This window comes from Zingiber officinale, chromosome 9B, assembly GCF_018446385.1.
Source record: "Zingiber officinale cultivar Zhangliang chromosome 9B, Zo_v1.1, whole genome shotgun sequence".
Lineage (NCBI taxonomy): Eukaryota > Viridiplantae > Streptophyta > Magnoliopsida > Zingiberales > Zingiberaceae > Zingiber > Zingiber officinale.
Window position 1 is genome coordinate 79,345,541 of NC_056003.1, and position 25,404 is coordinate 79,370,944.

Here is a 25,404-nt window from a genome sequence, read left to right on the forward strand (position 1 = left end):
TCTAACATCACATAACTAATGTTCTAAGCATGGTAGAGTGCATAATTTACTAGTTCATGGCATTTAAACATACTAAAGTGCGAAACATGGTAAAATGCTAAAAAGTTCCAATGATTTAAACAAGTTTGCTGAAATTCCCTAAGATCTCTATTCCAAGTTCCATCCATACACATCTCCATCGCATTGCCCTCCAGCCTCCGCTAGTCCATCTTTCCTTTACCTTTATCTGCAGTATAAGGAAAAGAAAGTATCTGTAAGCTTTCTCTTAGTAAGAAACCATCTACCTCACAAAAACATGCATTCGATGCAATATGCCTTTAAAACATGCTATTTGAAATATGTACTGTTTAGACTAAACATAGCATACTGAAATCACTGAACATGAACACTAAAGCATGGCATACAAAGCTAATCATAAACTATCATGTGTATCAATAAGAAAGAACTGAGCTGAAACATGAACTGAGCTAGACTGAAGCTGAATTCAAACCCAACTAATATAACTGATCTTTGTGAGCTTTGAAAAGCTAATAACATAATAGATTAAAATAATAATCATGTTGTTGTTTGGGCCCGACGACTGTACTTGCTGTGCGCGCATCCCTAACTAAACCCGGGGTTGCAAATTCCGAATCTAGTAGGGTTTGCTAGGTTAGCTGAACCTAGGGATGACTATGGGAGTCCAACCCAATGGATATCTAATCCAGTACAGTGCCACTGATAAAGTAAAATACTGAACATAAGCTAATAGCTATTGTCTTGCTTCTACTAGGTTGTCTAAACCCAGAACTAGGTTATCTGAACCTAGAGGCGACTGTGGGAGCCCACCCATTGGACATCTGGTCCTGTAAAAGCTAGAGCAAGACTAAATAGGCTATGTAAATTCTTCTAGTGCATTTATCCAAGCTAATAAAATTCCTAATTAGCATTTGACCGCGCTAAACATTCTATCGAGCACTTGGTGTACGCTAGTGCACACCTTATGTGCTGAAATTTGCATACGACTAAACTAATGCATAAAAATCACACGAATAGCTACTTATATTGCAGGTGAGGGGTTTCTTACCTCCTGCTCGAAGTTTCTTACGATTCTAATCGCTAGACTTCCGGAGAAGACGATCCTTTCGACGATCTTCTCGCGTCAATGCGTTCCTCTCGCGGAGGGGAGCGTCCTCGTATCCAAGATGTCGCTGGAAAGTCCTCCTATGGCCCTAGGGACGGAATCCCTAGGTGTGCTTGTGGTTGGCGCCGAGAGAAGAAGAGGAGAAGGGGGCGGTGTGGCTAGGGTGAGGGTGAGGAAAAGTTACGTTAAAAATAACTCTTCACTTATTAATTCCCTATTTATATTAAGTGGGTAATTTCGCCCAACTCTAATATAAATTTAATTGCCTCCCTTTCCTTTCAGCACGGCCCTGCTGGGTTCAACTAGTTACTAGAATTATCCATAAACCATAGGTCTCGGGTTCAATTCCCGCTTAGGCCGTTTTCGGTTTCTATTTGTTTTTGCTACTTCCGCTACTCTAAAAATTCTGTAAAAATATCCTAAAATTCCAGAAAAATCATAGAATATTTCTAAAATTTATTTTGAGAATTTTCGGGCATTACAATCCCCCATACCTTATAAAAAGTTCATCCTCGAACTTAGAATAACTCTGGGTACTTCTGTCTCATAGTGGCTTCTGTCTCCCAGGTTGCCTTTTTTGCTGTGTGACTTTGCCAAATTAATTTTACTAATGGTACCTCCTTGTTCCTTAATTTCTTAACCGCTCGGTCTATTATCTGAATAGGCCGACTGTCATAGCTGAGGTCTTCGCGGACTTGTACCTGCTGGGGCTCAATCACCTGAGTGGCATCTGGGATATACTTTTTCAACATAGAGACATGAAATACATTATGGATGGCTGACATATCCTGTGGTAGCTCTAGCACATATGCTACCTTGCCAACTCTTCTAGTGATAGGGTATGGTCCCACATATCTGGGACTTAGTTTGCCCTTCTTCCCAAAACGCATTACTCCCTTGATGGGAGCTACTCTGAGGAACACTGAATCCCCAACTGAAAACTCTAAAGGTCTGCGCCGTGTATCAGCATAGCTTTTCTAGCGGCTCTGAGCTGTCTCTATCCTCTGGCGGATCTGCTGTATAGCTGCTGTGGTATCTGCCACTAGATCTGTCTGAAGTTCTAGTTCTTTCTGTTCACCACTCTCATACCAGCAGATTGCAGATCTACACCTCCGCCCATAGAGAGCCTCATAAGGTGCCATGCCGATGGTGGCCTGATAGCTGTTGTTGTATGCAAATTCTACTAGACTCAGATATTTGCACCAACTTCCTCTGAAATCTAGGGCACACGCGCGGAGCATATCTTCGAGTACCTGATTTACTCGCTCCGTCTGACCATCTGTCTGAGGATGGAAGGTTGTGCTGAATTTTAACTTCGTGCCCAAAGCTGACTGTACACACTCCCAGAAATGTGATGTGAACCTACTATCTCTGTCTGAAATAATGGTTCGTGGGACTCCATGTAGTCTAACGATCTCCTTGAGATACAACTGTGCTAGCTGTTCCATGGAGTAGGATATCCTGATAGCTAAAAAGTGGGCTGATTTAGTCAACCTGTCGACTATTACCCAGATGGTATCAAAACCATTCGTGGTTCTGGGTAGTCTCACTATGAAATCCATAGAAATGTCTTCCCACTTCCATTCGGGTATCTGAATGGGCTGCAAAACTCCTCCTGGTCTCTGATGTTCTGCCTTAACCCTTTGATAGGTTAGGCAGATGCTGACATATCGAGCGATTTCTCTCTTCATCCCAGGCCACCAAAAATGCTTCTTCAAGTCCTGGTACATTTTGGTGGAGCCAGGATGCATCGCATAAGGAGTCTTGTGAGCCTCATCTAGAATCTTCCTGCGTAGTTCCTCTTGATCTGGAACACATAATCTGTCACCAAAGTACAATACCCCGCTATCTGATATTCTGAACTCTCCACCTTCTGATTCTACCATTCCTTGCATGATTTTCTGAATTTCAAGATCCTGTTCCTGAGCAGTCTGAAGATCACCAAGCAAAGTAGACTCTAACGTCATAGTAGAGAGCTGTCCAACTATGAGTTCAAGACCAAAGTCTGTGATATCCTTCTGTAGGGGCGGTGACATGGCCGCTAGAGATAATAGAGCAACACTGGACTTTCTGCTAAGTGCATCTGCTACCCTATTTGCCTTTCCTGGGTGGTAGAGGATGTCTATATCGTAGTCCTTGACCAGTTCTAGCCATCTACGCTGTCGCATATTAAGATCCTTCTGAGTGAAGAAGTACTTCAGACTCTGATGATCTGTATACACTCTGCACTGAGCTCCATACAAGTAATGTCTCCAAATTTTGAGGGCGAACACCACTGCTGCAAGCTCAAGGTCATGAGTGGGGTAATTCCTCTCATAATCCTTGAGTTGTCTGGAGGCGTAGGCGATTACCTTGCCATCTTGCATTAGCACTGCTCCTAGTCCCAACTTAGAGGCATCACTATATATATCAAAGTTATCTGCGTTCTCTAGTAGAGTCAGAATAGGTGCACTGGTCAATCTTCTTTTTAGCTCGCTGAAGCTGTTCTCGCAGTCCTCTGTCCACTGAAATTTTCTGTTCTTTCTGGTAAGAGCTGTCAGTGGGGAGTCTATCCTGGAGAAGTCCTCTACGAACTTTCTGTAATAACCTGCTAATCCCAGAAAACTCCTGATCTCACTGGCATTCTTGGATCTTTTCCAGTTACTCACAGCTTCTATTTTATTGGGGTCTACGATGATACCATCCCTTGAGATGATGTGACCCAGGAAGGACACCTGATCTAACCAAAATTCACATTTCATGAACTTGGCGTACAACTGGTTCTGCTGGAGGGTCTGCAGTACTATTCTCAGGTGCTCTGCGTGTTCTTCCTGAGTTCTTGAATAGATAAGAATGTCATCGATGAACATGATAACAAACTTATCTAAGTATTCTCTGAATACCCTGTTCATGAGGTCCATGAAAGTAGCTGGAGCATGTGTCACGCCGAAGGGCATGACCACGAACTCATAATGTCCGTATATAGTCCTGAATGCTATCTTGGGTATATCCCCTTCCTTGACTTTCACCTGATGATAACCTGATCTGAGGTCTATCTTAGAGAACACTGTTGCTCCCTTTAGCTGATCGAACAGGTCATCTATTCTGGGAAGAGGATACCTGTTCTTAATCGTGACTTGGTTCAGTGCTCTGTAATCTATGCATAGGCGCATGCTCCAGTCCTTCTTCTTCACGAACAATACAGGCGCTCCCCATGGTGAGTGACTAGGGCGTATGAATCCCTTGTCAAGCAGCTCCTGTAATTACTCATGAAGTTCCTTCAGTTCTGCTGGAGCCATGCGGTAAGGTGCTTTGGAGATAGGATTTGTACCGGGAATGAGTTCTATCTCAAATTCGATCTCCTTGTCTGGTGCTAGGCCTGGTAACTCTTCAGGGAAGACTGCTGGGTAGTCACGTACGACTCGGACCTCTGCTAGCTGTCGGTCCTTGTCCTGACCGGTACTGACTACATGTGCTAAAAATCCAGTACATCCTGAATCCATTAATCTCTGTGCTTTCATAGCGGAGAGAAACTTTTTGGCCTTTCTCTTGGGTTCTCCGATGAACTCGAACTGTGCTTCTGCTTCAAGTTGGAATATGACTTTCTGTTTACGGTACTCGATAGAAGCTCCGTATCTGATCAAGAAGTCCATTCCGAAGATGACATCGTAGTCAGTTATATTTAGCACTATCAGATCACAAAAGAGTTCTCTGTCTGCTATAATGACTGGTACTGCTCTGAGCCAGTGCATGGATGCCATAATTTCTCCTGAAGGTAAGGTCGTCATAAACTGACTACTGAGTACTTCTGGAGGTCTTGCTAACTTCTCAGCAAATACCTTGGATATATATGAATGGGTTGCCCCAGTATCGAATAAGACAGTTGTACTTTGCTGTAAAATACTAATCTGACCTGTAACAACTGTAGAGGCATTCGCTACGTCTTCTCTGGTTAAGGAGTAGATTCTCGCATTCATCATAGCTGGAGGGGCTTCTAGTCTGCCCTGGCTGATGTGTGGACCATCTAGAGCGGCCTGCATTTGATGTAACTGAGCTGGCTTACCTCCATACTGAATCGGCTGTGGTGGAGGAAGACTAGTCTTGTTCGGGCACTGCTTAGCCATATGCCCTTCCTTTCCACACTCAAAGCATCCTCGTGTTCCTTTACGACAAACTCCAGGGTGGAATTTCCCACAAGTAGCACACTTTGGATAACTGGGCTGTTTGCTAGCTGGCCCTCCTTTTGGGTAACTCCCTGGTTTGCGCTTATTGCTGGAGTTCCCTTTCCAGTTGGAGCTGTGGCCCTGTTGTTTCTGAGTACCTGAGCCTCCTTGACCTTTGGATTCTGAGAGAACTTGCTTCTGCTGCTTGATATTATTCTGGTAGTGCTCGGTGGTCAGAGCACTGCTGACTAGTTCTTCGGTGGTTTACGTCCTGTGAACGCCGCCAGCCACGTTCATTGCTATTTCCGGCCTCAGCATCTTGAGCATCAACCGGACTCTTTCTTTCTCTATGCTGACTAGTTCATGGCATAGACGAGACAATCTATTGAATTTTTTCACGGCTTCCTCAACTGATAGGTTGCCCTGACGAAACTCGGTGAACTCGTCGTAGCGGCGGTTTGTGACCCGCATGTGAAAGAATTCCTCAAAGAACTCCTTCTCGAAGTCTGCCCATGTCATCTGGTTTACTGGGCGTTTCGCTCTAATTCTCTCCCACCACATGCGTGCATCTCCTGTCAGACAGAAGGAGGCGCACTTCACCTTCTCATGTTCTGGCCAGTCCAGAAGCTCCATCGTACTCTCCAGTGTTTTAAACCAGGCTTGGGCATCCCATGGCTCACTAGTGCCTGAGAAGTTCTCGGGCTTGACTCTCTGCCACTGGATCAGATAGGCTTCTCTCTTTGCCTCTACTGCTGCTGGGGCTACTGGTGCTGTAGGCTGGACTGGTGGAACCTCTAAGACTACTGGCGTTGCTATATTTGGTTCCGGGGTGAAAGTGGGAGTATTCTGCTGATTAGCCTTTAAGGTGGCTATCTCTTGCTGCTGTTCAGCTAACTGCTGCTATAACTGAGCCACCAATGCTGTCAGGTCCGGGGGAGGCACTGAACTGCCTGCCTCATGTCGGGGCTCAGTGGCTGGTGCCCTCCTAGCCGGGCGTCCTCATGCCATCTCTAGAGACATGGAGGACATACATGACTAACACAATCATAAGGAAGTATGAACAAGCATGCTTTAGTCATATCTAAACATGAAACAAGAAACATAAAGAAAGTGAGAGATGTTCTTACTTGGAAGCTGCAGGTTCAATGCTGATGTGTGTGTAGGAAGTATGGAAGCTGCTCTAATACCACTCTGTAACGACCCACCTCCTACTGGCTAGGCTGCGAGGCTGATCGTTACATTAAACCTGTGCTAACTATTCCATGACCATCATTAAATCTAAGTGCGGAAGCTGTACTAATTAAAATTTTGCTAAACTATTATCATTTCTTGGTTCTACATGTGCTAAGGGGTGTAATCTAAACTATTCATGACATATATTACATCCCCCAATGGTCAAGGAACTTAACTAAGAGTTTCTTGCTGATATCAGGCCTCCCAATCGATCCACGGATCGATTGGAATGGCCGGATCGATCCATTGATCGATCCAGGTGGCTACTGTATGGGGGGCTTAGGTTGGATCGATCCAGTGATGGATCCGGCATGCTACTGTGCTCGGGCAATATTCTGGATTGATCGGCTAATCGATCCAGACTGGCCAATCGATCCAGTGATCGATCCCAGAGCCTTCTGTTCGCGACAGAATTTGCTGGATCGATCGGCTGATCGATCCAGAGACCTACTGTTCGATGTACGAACTTCTCAATCGATCGGCTGATCGATTGAGAAGCCTCCAATCGATCAGCCGATCGATTGGGGTTTCTGTTTCGTACCAGAAGTCTGATTTCAACACTGTTTCGTGCCTCGATCACACATACAAGTTCTAAAATGACTGGAAAACATTATAACATCACATAACTAATGTTCTAAGCATGGTAGAGTGCATAATTTACTAGTTCATGGCATTTAAACATACTAAAGTGCGAAACATGGTAAAATGCTAAAAAGTTCCAATGATTTAAACAAGTTTGCTGAAATTCCCTAAGATCTCTATTCCAAGTTCCATCCATACACATCTCCATCGCATTGCCCTCCAGCCTCCTCTAGTCCATCTTTCCTTTACCTTTATCTGCAGTATAAGGAAAAGAAAGTATTTGTAAGCTTTCTCTTAGTAAAAACCATCTACCTCACAAAAACATGCATTCGATGCAATATGCCTTTAAAACATGCTATTTGAAATATGTACTGTTTAGACTAAACATAGCATACTGAAATCACTGAACATGAACACTAAAGCATGGCATACAAAGCTAATCATAAACTATCATGTGTATCAATAAGAAAGAACTGAGCTGAAACATGAACTGAGCTGGACTGAAGCTGAATTCAAACCCAACTAATATAACTGATCTTTGTGAGCTTTGAAAAGCTAATAACATAATAGATTAAAATAATAATCATGTTGTTGTTAGGGCCCGGCGACTGTACTTGCTGTGCACGCATCCCTAACTAAACCCGGAGTTGCAAATTCCAAATCTAGTAGGGTTTGCTATGTTAGCTGAACATAGGGACGACTATGGAAGTCCAACCCAATGGATATCTAATCCAGTACAGTGCCACTGAGAAAGTAAAATACTGAACATAAGCTAATAGTTATTGTCTTGCTTCTACTAGGTTGTCTAAACCCAGAACTAGGTTATCTGAACCTAGAGGCGACTGTGGGAGCCCACCCATTGGACATCTGGTCCTGTAAAAGCTAGAGCAAGACTAAATAGGCTATGTAAATGCTTCTAGTGCATTTATCCAAGCTAATAAAATGCCTAATTAGCATTTGACCGCGCTAAACATTCTATCGAGCACTTGGTGTATGCTAGTGCACACCTTATGTGCTGAAATTTGCATACGACTAAACTAATGCATAAAAATCACACGAATAGCTACTTATACCGCAGGTGAGGGGTTTCTTACCTCCTGCTCGAAGTTTCTTACGATTCTAAACGCTAGAGTTCCGGAGAAGACAATCCTTTCGACGATCTTCTCGCGTCTATGCGTTCCTCTCGCGGAGGGGAGCGTCCTCGTATCCAAGATGTCGCTGGAAAGTCCTCCTATGGCCCTAGGGACGGAATCCCTAGGTGTGCTTGTGGTTGGCGCCGAGAGAAGAAGAGGAGAAGGGGGCGGCGTGGCTAGGGTGAGGGTGAGGAAAAGTTACGTTAAAAATAACTCTTCACTTATTAATTCCATATTTATATTAAGTGGGTAATTTCACCCAACTCTAATATAAATTTAATTGTCTCCCTTTCCTTTCAGCATGGCCCAGCTGGGTTCAACTGGTTACTAGAATTATCCGTAAACCATAGGTCTCGGGTTCAATTCCCGCTTAGGCCGTTTTCGGTTTCTATTTGTTTTTGCTACTTCCGCTACTCTAAAAATTCTGTAAAAATATCCTAAAATTCCAGAAAAATCAAAGAATATTTCTAAAATTTATTTTGAGAATTTTCGGGCATTACACTAAATTATGTATGTCATGTGCATAATTAAACTAATAGAAAAATACACAGAGGTAAAACCCTAGCTCTAATACCAATTGTTTGTTGCTACTCGGAAAAGCTAATGGTTCCACTATACAAAAATTTGTACAAAGGTCCGAACCTTTTCCTAGCTACCATGTGTTCTTTTAAATTAAACTTGGATAGCCAGCGGAACTTAACACGTTTGATCCAAAATTTAATCTATTTGTTCTTTTAGGTTTTGACTTGGATCTCCTGCGGAACTTAACACGTTCGATCCAAATCACCTAAGTTATTAATTCCATTAAATATTAATTTCCATAATTGGTTCCCAGTACTGATGTGGCGAGGCACATGGCCTTCTTGGATATGGGAGCAACCACCACCGACTAGACAAAACCTTTTAAGGAAAGCTAATATTTAATTTCCTAAAATATCTTTAGGTCAACCAAAAAGAACAACCAAATCACAAGGAAAAGAACAAACAAAAGAACACTACATCGAAAGCAAATTCGAAACACTAAAATCGTATGCCTCTTGTATTTGGTATTATTTCCTAAAATAACTAGTATGATGCGGAATGGAAAAATACTAGTTATACCTTTTAGAAAAACCTCTTGATCTTCTACCCTATTCCTCTTCTAACCTCGGACGTTGTGTGGGAAACGATCTTCCGAGATGAGAAACCACCAAAGCACCTTCTTCACCTCCTTGTAAGATTCGGCCAACTCAAGTGCACCTCCAAGGATGAAGAGAAAACACCACCAATGCTCCAAGGGATATAAGCTTTCTCTCCTTCTTCTCCAAGCTTGTATCCGGCCACAACTTGATCTCCAAAAGGAAGAAGAGGTTCGGCCACAACAAGGAGAAGAGAAAGCTTGAAGGGGCCGGCCACACCAAGGAAGAAAAGAGGGAGAAGAATAATAGAAGTTGTGTCTCTTGAAGGCACCCCAACCCCTTCTTTTATATTCCTTAGCTTTGGAAAATAAGGAAATTTAATTATAATAAAATTTCCTTAACTTTCCTTGACATGAATTAATTGGGAAGAATTAAATAAAACTTCCTCTTTATCCATACAATGGCATGCCACAATCAAAAGGACAAATTAGGAGAGTTTCAATCAACAAAATAAAACTTCCTAATTTGTTTCCGGAAATTTTAAAAAATAAAATTTCTCTTCAAAAATCCCTTCATGGTTAATAAAAAGAAATTTCTATAATTTTAATTTTTCAACATGTGAATAATTTTCAGAGAAAAAATAAAATATCTTTCCTATCTACAAATAAGGAAAGAGATCTAATCTCTTTTCTTAATCTTTTGTAGAAGAGATATTTTAATTTTAATTCTCTCCAATAAATTATATCTTCCACATAAGAAAAATAAAAATTAAAATTCTTTTTTAATTTCATTAGGGCCGGCCCCCTTTAGCTTGGGTTCAAGCTAGGGCCGACCACCCATAAACCATGCTTAGGCCGACCCTAGCTTGATCCCCAAGCTAGCTTGGCCGGCCCCCTTTAGGTGGGTATAGAAGATGGGTATAGGTGGGTATAGTACTATATAATTAAGAGGCTACGATAGGGACCGAGAGGAGGAATTTGTTTTGGTCTCCCGATAAAATTAAGCATCCTGTGTTCACCCCGAACACACAACTTAATTTTATCAATAATAATTCATTCCACTAGAGAACTATTACTGAACTACCGCACCAATCCCAAATTACATTTTTGGGCTCCTTCTTATTATGAGTGTGTTAGTCTCCCTGTGTTTAAGATGTCTAATGTCCACTAATTAAGTGAGTTACTGACAACTCATTTAATTAATATCTTAATCCAAGAATAGTACCACTCAACCTTATCGTCATGTCGGACTAAGTCCACCTGCAGGGTTTAACATGACAATCTTTATGAGCTCATCTTGGGGACATTATCAACCTAGATTACTAGGACACAGTTTCCTTCTATAATCAACAACACACACTATAAGTAATATCATTTCCCATCTTATCGATCTTATTGATTTATCGAACTAAATCTCACCCATTGATAAATTAAAGAAATAAATATCAAATATATGTGCTTGTTATTATATTAGGATTAAGAGTACAAACTTTCATAATAACTTAGGTCTTTGTTCCTTTATAAAGTCAGTATAAAAGAAACGACCTCTAATGGTCCTACTCAATACACTCTAAGTGTACTAGTGTAATTATATAGTCAAGATAAACTTATACCTAATTACACTACGACCTTCCAATGGTTTGTTCCTTTCCATTTTGGTCGTGAGCTACTATTTATAATTTATAAGGTACTGATAACATCCTCTTCTGTATGTGGCACCACATACTATGTTATCTACAATATAAATTAATTGAACAACTACAACTAAATGTAGACAATTTGACCAAATGTGATTCTTTATTCAAAATAAATGTTTACAAAAGTTTAGGCTTTCAGTATACATTCCAACAGAAGCAAGAAGAGAGAGTAAGGAAGAAGATGGAATCAAAAATTCCTTTAATGAAAATGAATCCCATTCATTCCCCTTAGTGGCCCGCCACACATGTGTAACTCCTCTCATTTAATGTGGCCGACCACATTAAAGCAAAGGGAATTTGTAACCTCCATTAGGTGGCACACACATGTGCTAAGTATGATGATGTGGCACATCATCATTGGCCACTTAATGCCAAGTCACAAATGATGTGGCATAAAGTCAAGTCAAACTTGACTCTTCCTCTTCCTCTCAAGTCAAGTCAAACTTGACTTAATCTATCTCATGGTTGATCTAATCCAACCATTTAATTCAAGACAATTTAATATAATGAATCTAATTCATTTAATTAAATTGATTCAATGAGTCATAATCTAAATTAGATTCATTGAACACATGAATCAACTTAAGTCCAACTCAATAAGCCCAATTAGGATTACTCTTAATCCAATTTGATTCATCACATGAATCTAATCCTCTTGGTTCATCATATGAACCTAATCTCCATCTAATTATCCTTAGTGTGTGACCCTCTAGGTTCTTGTAATGTTGGCAATGCCCCTAAACTCATTTAGGAGCATAAGTAATGAGCGGTATCTAGCAACACATCATTACTACCCAAGTTACAAGAATGTTGAGATCCAACATCACCTTGTGACTACTAATTGTGATTCCTCACAATATATGACAAGTGTCCTTCTATCCTAGACATCTAGATTGATCAATGTGAAGAATAGACCGTGTCATCCTCTGACCAATCTAAATCTTGAACTCCAAGTAGACTCACTAAATCAAATGAGCTCAATATCTCATATTGACTCATTTGGGCATGGTCATGCACTTCGTGGTCTCACTCTATCAAGAATATCGATGTCGCTCCCGTCATATAAGAGGGATAGATCCCATCTACATCACTCACATCCCTCTGCATAATTCGTTACATACCCAGTAATCGCCTTTATAGTCCACCCAGTTACGAGTGACGTTTGACGAAACTAAAGTACATAACTACTTATGTAGGGATCCATGGTGACTTCAGGTCTAAGAAATAGTAGTCATACTAATAGCCACATGAGAAAGTATATGACACTCATATAAGGATCCATGATACTTTCTTATGGCGGGTCATTCAGTATACATTCTCCAATGCATACCCATGTGTTAACTTGATATCTCTATATCCATGACTTGTGAGATCAAGTCATCGAGTTGACCTACATGCTAGTCTCGTCGCATTAACATTGTCCCTGAATGTTAATACTCGACTAGGAATGATTAAGAGTAGTGTTCCCTATATCATCTCACTATCGATTCAACCAATCGATTGATATAGGTAAGAACCTTCTACTCAAGGACGCTATTATACTTAGTTTATTTGGCACCAATACAAGTAAGTATAATAACCAAAAACAAATGCCTTTATTCATATAAGAATATGATACAACAAGTCCATAATACAATCATCAAATGATTAGCTCTAGGGCTCTAACTAACAATCCGATGGTGAGGGAGGCACTTAGAGCGAACACGCAAGTTTGTCGCATCACTTACAAACCAGTAATAGAAACCATGGAATTTATCTACTAATCCCTCTCCCACTTAGTTATTTAAGGTGAGGAATTTTAACTTAGCAAGTACACATCACATGCACACACACATCACAGTAAATAAAAGTAATAAATATGGAAATTAATTTTCCAATTATTATGGCTTCTTCCATCACTGTCCTTCGCGTGTTGCCAGCCCCAGGGTTCATGACGTTGGGTCCATCGAGCTTCCTTTTCCGCTACGCCTCTAGTCCACCAATAGCACCACGCCTCGCAAGGATACGATCCGTGATAGAAATAGAATTTTACATATATTGATCCTATATTCCACAAGGAAATGTACATAAAGTCTAGATCGAACAAAAAAGTAAAATCCTAGGGCTAATACAGCTCCTACTATATTTAATAAATACAATCATGCACACACATAAAATGCCCTTGACATGCCCAAGGGTCCAATCACACACAATCACATTAAGCCATAATAGTTGGAGCCTGCAACCATAGAGTTAGCATATTCTACTATTATCTTGCCTAAAATATATATGACATGTGCATAATTAAACTGAAAATCAAACACACAGAGGCAAACCCTAGCTCTGATACCAATTGTTGGTTGGTCCTAGGAATATCATACCGGTTCCCCTGTACAAAAATTTTGTACAAGTCATAAACCTTTCCTAACAACCTATTGTGTTCTTTAGAAATTAAATTCGGACTCGCAAATGGAACTTAACATTATTGATTTCAAATTTAACTTATCTATTCTTAGAGGTTTAGACTTGGATCACAAACAATACTTAACATTATAGATCTAAATCCACCTATGTTACAAATTCAATTAAATATTTATTTCTGAAATCGGCTCCTAGGTCAAACATGGCGAGACACTTGGCCTTCTTGGGTATGGGAACATCCACCACTGCCTCGACAAAGCCTCTTAATGAAATTCAATATTTAATTTCCTTATATAACTCTAGGTTTAACCAAAAAGAACAATCGAATCACAAGATCAAAAAAATAAAAGAAACACAAATTTGAAACAAATCTGAACATCTAGAATCTCTAGCCTCTTGTGTTTGGAATTCATACAAAGAAAAACTAGTATGATGCGGAAAATAATTACTAGTTATACCTTTCTTTGTATGCAACAACCTCTTGATCTTCTACCGTATTCCTCTTCTTATCTTGGACATCGTGTGGGCAATGATCTTCCAAGATGAGAACCACCCAAGCCCTTCTTCTTCCTTCTTCCAAGTTTCGTCCAAGCAAATTTCTCCAAGAGATAGCAAGTCTCGGCCACCACCACCAAGCTCCAAGGGATGCTAGAAACAAAGCCTCCTTTTCCTCCTTCTCCTAGCAAGATCCGGCCACCTTCCAAGCTCCAAGAGATGATGAGGTTCGGCCAAGGAGAAGAAAGAAAAAGGAAAAGGGAGAATAAGAGGGCCAACCACACCAAGGAAGAGAGGAGAGGAATAGAAGAGAGTTCTCTTTGTGAAGGCACCCCCTCCCTCTCTTTTATAATCCTTGGTCTTGGCAAATTAGGAAAGTTTTAATAAAAACTTCCTTCTTTTCTTTGCCATGAAAAGGAAAATTTAATTGATAAAAATTAATTTCCTTTTCTTTTATTAAAGTGGACGGCCACCTCTAATTCTCCAAGCAAGGAAAGTTTTAATCACAAGAATTAAAACTTCCTAATTTGTTTCTGAAAATTTTTAAAATAAAAATTTCTCTATTAATTTTCCCTTCATGGTTGGTTATAAAAAGAAACTTTTATAAATTAAAATCTCTCTATTAAAACATGTGGATGATTTCCAAAAAGGAAAGTCATCTTTAAAATTAAAATCTTCCTCTCAATCTACAAATAAGGAAAGATATCAAATCTTTTCTTAATCTTTTGTAGAAACTATAATAGGAAAGATTTAATTTTAAAACTCTCTTTTAAAATCATGAACATGGTTTCATAAAAGGAAAATTTTATCAAAAATTAAAATCTTCCTTTCAATCTACAACTAAGGAAAGATATCAAATCTTTTCTTAATCTTTTGTAGAAAGTTATAAAATGAAAGATTTAAATTTTAAACTCTCTTTTAAAACCATGAGGATGGTTTCATAAATGGAAAGTTTTATCAAAAATTAAAATCTTCCTTTTAACTAAAAAATAAGGAAAGATATCAAACCTTTCTCTTAATCTTTTGTTGAAAGCTATAAAAGGAAAGATTTAAATTTTCAACTCTTTTTTTAAACCCATGGCTTCCACATAAGAAAGATTTAAAAAATAAAATCCTTTTAAATTTAATGTGGCCGACCACACAACTTGGCTCATCCTATTTGCTTGGCCGACCCAAGCTTGGGTTCCAAGCTTGCTTGGCCGACCACCTTAGGATGGGTATAATGGTGGGTATAGGTGGGTATAATACTTTATAAATAAGAGGCTACGATAGGGACCGAGAGGAGGAATTGGTTTTGGTCTCCCGGTGAAATTAAGCTTCCCGTGTTTGCCTCGAACACCCAACTTAATTTCATCAATAATAATTCATTCCACTAAAGAATTATTATTGAACTACCGCACCAATCCCAAATTACATTTTGGGCTCCTTCTTATCATGAGTGTGTTAATCTCCCTATGTTTAAGATGTCGGATATCCACTAATTAATTGAGTTACTGACAACTCACTTTAATTAATATCTTAGTCCAAGAGTAGTACCACTCAACCTTATTGCCGTGTCAGACTAAGTCCACCTGTAGAGTTTAACATGACAATCCTTATGAGCTCCTCTTGGGGACATTATCAACTTATATTACTAGGACGCAGTTTCCTTCTATAATCAACAACACACCTTATCATGAGTGTGTTAATCTCCCTATGTTTAAGATGCCGGATATCCACTAATTAATTGAGTTACTGACAACTCACTTTAATTAATATCTTAGTCCAAGAGTAGTACCACTCAACCTTATTGTCGTGTCGGACTAAGTCCACCTATAGAGTTTAACATGACAATCCTTATGAGCTCCTCTTGGGGACATTATCAACCTAGATTACTAGGACACAGTTTCCTTCTATAATCAACAACACACACTATAAGTAATATCATTTCCCAACTTATCGGTCCTATTGATTTATTGAGCTAAATCTCAACCGTTGATAAGTCAAAGAAATAAATACTAAATATATGTGCTTGTTATTATATTAGGATTAAGAGCACACACATTCATAATAACTAAGGTCTTGTTCTTTTATTAAGTCAGTATAAAAGAACTTACCTTAAATGGTTCTGCTCAATACACTCAGAGTATACTAGTGTAATTTATCAATCAAGATAAACTAATACCTAATTGCACTATGACTATTCCAATGGTTTGTTCCTTTCCATCTCAGTCGTAAGCGACTGTTTATAATTTATAAGGAATTAATAACATGATCTTCTGTGTGTGACACCACACACCATGTTATCTATAATATAAATTAATCGAACAACTATACTTAACTTATAAATGTAGATATTTGACCAATATGATTCTTATTTCTAAGTAAATGTTTATACAAAAAAGCTAGGCTTTTAGTATACATTCCAGCAGCCCAAACCCCTTCTCTATATAAGGGTGTCTTCATCATTTGAAAGGGGATCTTCTCCCTTTTGTGGGGAAAGGAGTTTTGGGGCATTCCTCCACCTTCTTGGAGGGATTTCCGGAGATCTAAGGGCCGATCTTCATCGTTTCAACTCCAAGGAATGAGGATTGGATCCGAAGACGGTTCTTCATTGTAGATAAGCTTTTCTTCCCTTTCTTTCTTGGATTTGGGATCAAGATGGTTGTATTCTTCTTATCTTTGGATTTCTTTCCTTGTTCTATGGATTAGATCTCTTGTTCTAGGATGGAGGGAGTATTTGTACTGAGGATTTGATGTAAAACTCTTGTGGATTTGCCAATTTCAATGATTTTGTCCTGTTTTGTATCTCTTTGATCTTGTGTGGAATGTTGTGATTTGGACCTAATGCCCATTCTTGATTGAATGTTTGAATACCTTATGGATCTTGTAGAGATTATTTCCCATTCAATTTTCTGAGGGACATTCGTGACATGAACAAGCCCATGTAAGGACGTTTGAGAGATGATCTTGAGGGTGAAATAGGGTTATTCAAGGGGGTAGGATAGATTGTATGTGTTCATATCTTATATCTTGATGCGATTGAGGAGAGATGAGTTCTTATGTTGATTATCCGAGGGACGCACGTGACAGGCAAGCCCGTGTAAGGACAACATAGACTCATTCCTTATTGATCACATTTTGGTATAGATTTCAGTCCTAGGTCGGTTGTCCATTGCAAGAGGGAACCAGCAACCTCCTATAAACGATGGACATTTGAGAAATAAGATTTGGTAGATCATTTACATTAAATAATCATACAAAGAAACTAAAACTCCTAGAACATACTTTTATCATATCCCTTACTCTTATTTCTTATTCTTTAGTTTCTATGTATTACTTTGCATAGTTGTACTTTGCTTTTGTCAATCCATTGATTTGTTGTTTAGCTAACTCGCGTTGAGATATCTTTAGTGCTTATACCAGTCCATGTGGATATGATATCTTTTATTAATACTTACGAAATTTCCGTACACTTGTGGAATGTCAACAGTTTGTTATAATTTATAAACAGTAGCTCACGACTAAGATTGATATGAACAAACCATTGGAATAGTCGTAGTGTAATTTGATATTAGTTTATTTTGACTATAAAATTATACTAGTACACCCTGAGTGTATTGTGCATGATCATTTAAGGCAAGTTCTTTTTATACTAACTGCATAAAAGAATAAGACCTTTGTTATTAAGAAAGTGTGTGCTCTTAATCCTGATATAATAACAAGCACATATATTTAGTATTTATTTCTTTAATTTATCAAAGGGTGTGATTTAGTTCAATAAATCAATAGGCCTGATAAATTTGGAAATAATATTATTTATAGTGTGTGTTGTTGATTATAGAAGGAAACTATGTCATAGGAATCTAGGTTGATGATGTCCCCAAGAGGAGCTCATAAGGATTGTCATGTAAACGCTTCAGGTGGACTTAGTCTGACATGACGATGAAGTTGAGTTGTACTACTCTTGGAGCTAGATATTAATTATGTGAATTGTCAGTAACTCATTCAATTAGTGGGCATTGTATATCTTAAACACAGGGAGACTAACAAACTCATGATAAGAAGGAGCCCATATAGTAATATGAGATTGGTGCAATAGTTCAATAATAACTCTTTTATGGAATGAGATATTATTGATGAACTCGAGTTGGGTGTACGTGGCAAACACGGGAAGCTCAAGTTCATGGGAGACCAAAATCAATTCCTCCTCTCGGTCCCTATCGTAGCTTCTTATTTATAAAGTGTTATACCCACCCATACCCGCCTTCTTACACACCTTAAGGTGGCCGGCCAAGCTTAGCTTGGAGCCCAAGCTAGGGCCGGCCAAACCAAGGTTAGATGGGTCAAGTAGGTGGTCGGCCCTAGCTTGAACCCAAGCTTAGGTGGTCGTCCATAATTAAATTAAAAAGGATTTTAATTTTTAAAATTTTTCCTTATGTGAAAACCATACTTTTAAAAGAAATTTTAAAATTTAAACCTTTCCTTTCATAGCTTTCTACAAAAGATTAAGAGAAAGGTTTCTATGTTTTACTTTGTATAGTTGTACTTTGCTTTTATCAATCCATTGATTTGTTGTTTAGCTAACTCGCGTTGAGATATCTTTAGTGCTTATACCAGTCCATGTGGATATGATATCTTTTATTAATACTTACAACATTTCCGTACATTTGTGGAATGTCAACAGTTTGTTATAATTTATAAACAGTAGCTCACGACTAAAATGGATAGGAACAAACCATTGGAATAGTCGTAGTGTAATTTGGCATTAGTTTATTTTGACTATAAAATTACACTAGTACACTCTGAGTGTATTGAGCAGGACCATTTAAGGCAAGTTCTTTTTATACTGACTACATAAAAGAATAAGACCTTTGTTATTAAGAAAATGTGTGCTCTTAATTCTGATATAATAACAAGCACATATATTTAGTATTTATTTCTCTAATTTATCAAAGGGTGCGATTTAGTTCAATATATCAATAGGCCTAATAAGTTTGGAAATAATATTATTTATAGTGTGTGTTGTTGATTATAAAAGGAAACTATGTCCTAGGAATCTAGGTTGATGATGTCCCCAAGAGGAGCTCATAAGGATTATCATGTAAACGCTGCAGGTGGACTTAGTCTGACATGACGATGAAGTTGAGTGGTACTACTCTTGGAGCTAGATATTAATTAAGTGAGTTGTCAGTAACTCATTCAATTAGTGGCATTCAATATCTTAAACACAGGGAGACTAACAAACTCATGATAAGAAGGAGCCCATATAGTAATATTGGATTGGTGCGGTAGTTCAATAATAACTCTTTAGTGGAATGAGATATTATTGATGAACTCGAGTTAGGTGCACAGGGCAAACACGGGAAGATCAAGTTCATGGGAGACCAAAATTAATTCCTCCTCTCGGTCTCTGTCGTAGCCTCTTAATTATAAAGTGTTATACCCACCCATACCCGCCTTCTTACACACCTTAAGGTGGCCAGCCAAGCTTAGCTTGGAGCCCAAGCTAGGGCCGGCCAAACCAAGGTTAGATGGGTCAAGTAGGTGGTCGGCCCTAGCTTGAACCCAAGCTTAGGTGGTCGGCCATAATTAAATTAAAAGGGATTTTAATTTTTAAAATATTTCCTTATGAGGAAACCATGCTTTTAAAAGAAAGTTTAAAATTTAAACCTTTCCTTTTATAGCTTTCTACAAAAGATTAAGAGAAAGGTTTGATATCTTTCATTATTTGTAGTTAAAAGGAAGATTTTAATTTTTGATAAAACTTTCCTTTTTTGTAACCATCCTCATGGTTTTAAAAGAAAGTATAAAATTTAAATCTTTCCTTTTATAGCTTTCTACAAAAGATTAAGAGAATGGTTTGATATCTTTCCTTATTTGTAGTTAAAAGGAAGATTTTAATTTTTGATAAAACTTTTCTTTTTGTAACCATCCTCATGATTCTAAAAGAGAGTTTTAAAATTTAAATCTTTCCTTTTATAGTTTCTACAAAAGATTAATAGAAATGGTTTCATAACTTTCCTTATTTGTATATTGAAAGGAAGATTTTAATTTTGTAGAAAACTTTCCTTGTTGTAATCATCCACATGTTTTAATAGAGAGATTTTAATTTATAAAAGTTTCCTTTTATAATCAACTATGAAGGGAATTTTTTAAAGAGAAATTTTTATTTTAAAAATTTCCAGAAATAAATTAGGAAGTTTTAATTTTGTGCTTAAAACTTTCCTTGTTTGGAGGATTTAAGGTGGCCGACTATTAATAGAGAAAAGGAAAATTTTTTTAATTAAATTTTCCTTTCTATGGCAAGGAAAATAAGGAAGTTTTTATTAAAACTTTCCTTATTTGCTAAGACCAAGGAATATAAAAGAGAGGGTAGAGGTGCCTCACCTAATAAGAAGATATCCTCTAGTATTCCTCTCTTCCTTGGTGGTGGTCGGCCCTCTCTTCTTCCTCTTCCCCTATTTTTCTTCTTAATAGGTCGGCGACATCATCTTCTTGGAGAGATCTTGGTGGCTTGATTTTGCTTGGTGAAGAAGAAGAGATAGGAGGCATTGTTTCCTAGCATCCCTTGGAGTTTGGTTGGTGGCCGAAGTTCTTCATTTCTAGGAGATTGTTGGTGGTCGAAACTTGCAAGGAGAAGATGAGGCTTGGGTGGATTCTCATCTCGGTAAATTGTCGCCCACACGACGTCCGAGATAAGAAGAGGAATATGATGGAAGATCACGAGGTCTATAAGCTACAAAAGGTATAACTAGTTATTAGTTTCCGCATCATAACTAGTTCATCCTTTTGTTTAGATCTTGAAATACCAAACACAAGAGGCTAACGATTTAGGTTGCGAATTTATGATTCCAGTTTGTGTTTATTTTATTTTTTCGATCTTGTGATTCTATTGTTCTTAATGGTTAAACCTAGGGTTACTATAAGGAGATTAAATATTGAATTTCATTGAAAGGCTTTGTCTAGGAAGTGGTGGATACTCCCATAACCAAGATGGCCTAGTGCCTCGCCATGTTTAACCTGGAAGCCAATCTCTAAAATAAATATTTAATCAAATTTGTAACATAGGTGGATTTGGATTAATAATGTTAAGCATCGTTTGCAACCCAAGTCTAAACCTCTAAGAACAGATAAATTGAATTTAGAATCAATAATGTTAAGTTCTGTTTGCCATTCCAAATTTAATTTCTAAATAACATAATAGGTTGTTAGGAATGGTTCAGGACTTATACAAAAATTTTGTACAGGGGAACCAATATGATATTCTATGTAGCAACCAACAATTGGTATCAGAGCTAGGGTTTGCCTCAGTGTGTTTAGTTTTCAATTTAATTATGCACATGTCATACATAATTTAGGCAGGATAATAGTAGGATATGCTAACTCTATGGTTGTAGGCTCCAACTATTATGGCTTATAGTGATTGTGTTTGATTGGACCCTTGGACATGTCAAGGGCATTTTATGTGTGTGCATGATTGTATGTATTAAATACAGCAGGAGCTGTATTAGTTTTAGGATTTTACATTTTTGTTTCGATCTAGATTACATGTACATTCCTTCATGGAATATAGGATTGATAAATATAAAATTCTATTTTTATCGTGGATCGTATCTTTACGAGGCCTGGTACTGTTTGAGGACCAGAGACGCAGCGAAAAAAGAAGCAAGATTGATGCGGCGACTAGACCCGATTGTGGTGGCTAAACATGGCAGCAGCTAGGGTTGGCAGCACACGGAGGACAATGATGGAAAAGACCATAATAGTTGGAAAATTATTTTTCCTTATTTATTGCTTTTATTTGCTGTGATGTGTGTGTGCATGATAAAATCCTCATCTTAAAAAATTAAGTGGGAGAGAGATTAGTAAATAAATTCCACGGTCTCCATTACTGGTTTGTAAGTGATGCAACAAACTTGCGTGTTGGCTTTGAGTACCTCCCTCCACAACGGATGAGTTTGTTTATGGATCGCTAGATCAAACTTCCTTTATGGATTGTTATAGAAAATTATTTAGGAGCGTGTGATCTTCTCCAACTGAAGGGGCACAATCCTATTTAATGGACTAAGTATCAAGTAATGGTATACACTTAGACGCATTTAATAGTATCCTCCCCAACGTAGTCACTGCTATTATTTGTGTGACCAAAGGAATACCAACTATTAATTTTATTTGTCATAAAGTTAGGATGACAAGAATAAAATTAATGGGTTAGACCCTCCTCTTGCAAATGTTTGAATTTGTATACGTCCACACTAACGTGGCATGCAAAATTCATGGTGTTTTGATGTGTTGGTAAATTTAAATAATATTGTTTAAGGAATCAATATTATTCTAAATTTAGAGTCTTGAACAAAAGTTTATTTTTTGATTCTTAGGATGACTTTCAACCCACTGGCTATTATTTTGAAAGAGAACAAACTTACTGGTCCCAACCACATAGATTGGGAAAAGAAACTTGGATATTGTCCTAACTGCTGAAGGCTATAAGTTTGTACTATTAGAGGTCTACCCTAATGTGCCTAATAGTGATTCTAGTGAAGAGGAGATTGAGTATCATAGGAAATGGGTCAAGGCAGAAGAGATGGCGCGAAGTTACATTTGGCTTTTATATCAAATGTGTTGCAACATCAGCATCATACCATGCCTACTGGCCATGACATGATGTGCAATCTCAAGGAACTCTTCAGACACTAGAATTGGGCTGACAAGTAAGACTGTATGATCTAGGTACTGGACTAAAAGCAGGAATGAAGAAGCCGAAAAGCAAGTGCTTCATTTGCAAGCAGCCTAGACATTTATAGGCGGACTATCCTCGTAGAAGAGAACAATATAGGTATATCTTATTCTCTAGTAGTTGGAATATGTTTAGTGATGTTATCTACCGGTACCTGACATGTAGATATGATAACCACTGATCATGTCTACAAATCATTGCAGGAGTTCCAGGAAACCCGACAACTACACGAAGGAGAAATCACTGTTTACATGGTCAATGCTATAGAAGTAGCAACTGTTGTAGTGGGAGATGTTTATAGGAATAAAATATTGGTTTTAAGAAATTATCTTTACGTACCAAGTTTTAGAAAGAACTCGATTTCAGTTTCTAAACAATACATGGATGGATATTCTCTCTATTTATGATAGCAAAGGTGTTATCAAGATAAATAAGGCAGCTATCTATTCTAGTACGTTCGTTAGCAATTTGTATACTCTAAATCCAATAACTCTCACGATGCAACAAATGAAAATTAATAACACATCTTCTAAATCTAATAAGAGAAAGGAACCTTCGAAAATGAACCAAATATATCTTTGGCATCAAAGGCTTGGTCATATTTACTTGAGTAGAATTCAAAGGACTCTTGGATTCATTAGTGTTGGAAAACTTTAGAACTTGCGAATCTTGCTTGGAAGGAAAAATGACCAAGAGACCTTTTAAGGCCGAGTATAGAGCCAAGGATGTGTTAGAACTAGTTCATTCTGATTTGTGTGGTCCTATGTCTATCCAAGCCAGAGGTGGTTTCGAATATTTTGTCTCTTTTATAGATGATTATTCGAGATATGGATACATTTACTTAATGCGCTACAAGTCTGAATGATTTGATAAGTTCAAAGAATAAAAGGCTGATGTGGAGAAACATCGTGGTAAAAGTATCAAGACACTACGGTCTGATCGTGGTGGCGAATACCTCTTTGGAGAGTTTAGGAATTACTTATCAGAGGTCGGGATTCAATCCCAATTGTCTGCACATGGAACACCCCAATAGAATGGTGTGGCAGAATGAAGGAATATGACTCTTATTCAAATGGTTAGATCGATGATGAGTTATTTAGAATTACCAAATTCGTTTTGGGGATATGCTCTGAAAACCATAGTGTGCATTCTGAATATGGTACCTTCTAAATCAATACCCTTTACTCCCATGGAATTGTGGAATGGGCGTTAGCCTAATCTGAGTCATATTCGGATATGGGGTAGTCCAGCACATGTGTTGAAGGGAGATACTGACAAGTTGGAATCACGTACAGAAGTTTGTCTGTTTGTAGGATATCCTAAGGGAACGAAAGGTGGTTTCTTTTATAATCCTAAAAATTAGAAGATCATTGTTAGCACCAATGCTCGATTTTTAGAAGAAGATTATGTAATAAACTATAAGCCCATGAGTAAAATTGTTCTATAAGAAATGAGAGAGAACATGCCTACTTTAGTACGAACAGTGCAAGATGAAATATGACAAGAAACTGCAACACGTGTCACAAATGATGCACAGTTACAAACACTGCCTCTGTAGGTTGCTACTCGGAAAACCCAATGGCTCCACTGTACAAAAATTTTGTACGTGATCTGAACCTTTCCTAGCTACCATGTGTTCTTTTAAGTTAAACCTGTATCTTCTGCGAAACTTAACACGTTTGATTCCAAGTTTAACTTATATGTTCTTTTAGGTTTAGATTTAGATCTCCTACGGAACTTAACACGTTTGATCCAAATCACCTAGGTTATAAATTCAATTAAATATTAGTTTCCAAAATTGGCTTCCAGTACTGCATGGCGAGGTACTTGGCCTTCTTGGATATGGGAGCAACCACCACCGACTAGACAAAACCTTTTAAGGAAAGTTAATATTTAATTTCCTTATATAACTCTAGGTTAACCAAAAGGAACAATCAAATCACAAGGAAAAAAGAAAAAGAACACAACATCGAAATTAAATTCGAAAAACAAGAATCGAATGCCTCTTGTATTTGGTATTTATACAAAAAAAATTTAACTAGTATGATGTGGAAATTAAATACTAGTTATACCTCTTCCTTGTATGCTAAAAACCTCGAGATCTTCTGCCGTATCCCTCGCCTCCTCTTGGACGTCGTGTGGGCGACGATCCTCCAAGACGAACACCACCCGGAGAGCTTCTCCTCCTTCTCTAGAATTCGGCCACCACCACCACAAAGGAGAAAAAGAGAGCAAAGGGAAGAGAGGGAGAGGTGTCGGCCACTTGATGATCTCCAACAACACAATATGAATTGTTATGATTTTCAAGGCCTCCCCTTCCCCCCTTTTTATATTAGTTTCCCAACGGAAAATTATGGAAAGAGTTTTATAAAAAATTAGATTCATTCCTATTTCCTTTTAATTTTTTCTTTTTCTTTCCTTTTAATTAATCAATCCTAGATTGATTTATTAATTAAACAACTATTTGTTGATGTTTAACTATTTGACCGGCCCCTTGCTTGGGCACCAAGCAAGGTGGCCGACCACTTATTAAAAGGGAAAGAAAGAAAGAAAAATTTATAAAATTTTAAAAGAAGAACACTTCTAATAAAATTTTACAAACTCTCTTTTTTTCTAATGTGGATATTAAAAGGAAAGTTTTAAAATTTAAAACCAAGTTTTAAAATTGAAAACATCTCTAATAATATTTCTTTTTAAAAGAAAGTTTTATAAATTTTACAACTCTCTTTTAAAACCTTGTGGCCTAATTTAAATTAGGAAAAT